This window comes from Salvelinus sp. IW2-2015, unplaced genomic scaffold, assembly GCF_002910315.2.
Source record: "Salvelinus sp. IW2-2015 unplaced genomic scaffold, ASM291031v2 Un_scaffold3079, whole genome shotgun sequence".
Classification (NCBI taxonomy): Eukaryota; Metazoa; Chordata; class Actinopteri; order Salmoniformes; family Salmonidae; genus Salvelinus; species Salvelinus sp. IW2-2015.
The window spans coordinates 69400-71354 of record NW_019944370.1 but is presented as its reverse complement, the minus strand read 5'-3'; the positions used below and the strand labels follow the sequence as shown (position 1 = coordinate 71354).

The window sequence follows — 1955 nt, the reverse complement described above, 5'->3', positions numbered from 1 at the left end:
CTGCATACCCCCCTGAAGCATTCTCCAAGTAAAATAAGCAAGAAGGAACAGAACAGGCGATACAAAGAACAGAATGGAAAGGCTCAGGAACAGGTTTTAGAAAACTATAGACTTCAAGTTAGTTGCATCTAATCGTTGCTGGAGACTGAGGAGTGGGAGGCCTGTCCTGTCTATATGGCAAGACACTATCCAGATGGACTGAAGAGAGACACGTAGAGAAAACTAGACACAGGGGAGATACAAAGATGCCATAAATATATAACGAGAAAGCGTTGGTGTGAGAAGAACACAGACGGGACGATTGAAGCACAGTAGGATGCCAACTTGCAGACAGGTACAAAACAACAACACATTAAAGACAGATTTCACACATAACCAGCTCATATCATTCAAAAATACAGGGTCCATAAATTTACCATCATAAACTCGGTGGTGCCCCTCTCCTCTCCCCATCCTCATCTCTCTCCCCTATCAGGTCACCATGTCCAGGAAGGTAGTCAGGGCCAGTAAGTTCCGTCATGTCTTCGGCCAGGGGGTGAAGGCTGACCAGTGCTACGATGACATCCGCATCTCCCAGATGACCTGGGACAGCAACTTCTGCTCTGTGAACCCCAAGTTCGTGGCCATGATTGTGGATGCCAGCGGAGGAGGGGCCTTCCTAGTGCTGCCTCTGAACAAGGTGGGCCTGAGCGGAGAGACAGAGGTCAAAGTGAATGCCTTAAGTGAAGTTAGACGTTTTCAGGCCTCAAAAGTGGTCTAACGTCCATTTCCCTCTCCATCTATGCATATGCCTCAGTCTCAAATCTTGAAGTTTCAAAATGTCACTTTCATTCATGCCCAGATTTGCCCAACTACGGTACAATTTTGATGAAAATGCTCATTGGCGTGTCGTTTGTACAGTGTTCTAAGAACYATGTTTTTTRAACATTRGAATTTTGAATAWTGCAAGGCGYCATCACACATTGTGCTGAATAAGGAAGTTTGGGGCAGAGTTTRGGTTCTACARGTCACTCGCTCTCTCTGRGTTGTTGCWAGTTTTTCACCATATTTGGAGCGGTTCAGTGCAACACAGTCTTGACAGGATGTGGCTAGGGCGCAGTATAGTGCAGCTGCATATACAGTCAGGTCCAAAATTATTAGCACACTTGATAAAGATGAGAAAAAAAGACTGTATAAAATATATAATACAAATACTGAGCTATTTACTGAGCTAGAGTTATATTTTCATGCCATCTGACTATAGCACCGCCTGGAGTTTGATCAACGGCATTGGCACATGGATTTGAACCGGTGCTTTGGTCAGATAACATGAAAATATAGCTCTTTGGTCATGTATACCAGTGGTGGGTTTGCCATTGAAAAACAGAAGCATATGTGGGATGCAGGTACAGTATCAGCATGGGACGAATGTGCTGCAATATCAGCAACAAACACATACACTACATGACCAAAAGTATGTTGACACCTGCTTGTCGAACATTTCACACACACACAAAGAGAGACGATGAAATAAGGAAGTTTGGGGCAGAGTTTCGGTTCACATGTCACTCGCTCTCTCTGCGTTGTTCTGAGTTTTTCACCATATTTGGAGCGATTCAGCATACACACAGTCTTGACAGGATGTGGCTAGGGCGACAGTTATAGTCAGCTGCATATATCACAGTCAGGTCCAAAATTATTAGCACACGTTTAATAGGAAGATGAGAAAAAAGACTGTATAAAATATATATATATAACGTAGCTCATTTCCTGAGCTAGAGCTTATATTTTCATGCACTCTGATATGCAGCCGCCTGGAGTTTGATCAGTGCGATTGGCACATATGGATTGGAACCCGGTGTCCTATGGTCAGATAACATGAAAATACACTACAATTATTGGTCATGCATACCAGTGGTGGGTTTGCCATTGAAAAACAGAATGCATATGTGGGGATGCAGGTACAAGTATCGCAA

The 1955-nt window shown here is 43.7% G+C and overlaps 1 pseudogene; it reads left to right on the top strand.

Moving 5' to 3' along the window:
* The first annotated feature begins 441 nt into the window (after positions 1 to 441).
* Positions 442 to 1955, top strand: part of LOC112075310 (coronin-1A-like) — a 12742-nt pseudogene continuing 11228 nt past the window's right edge.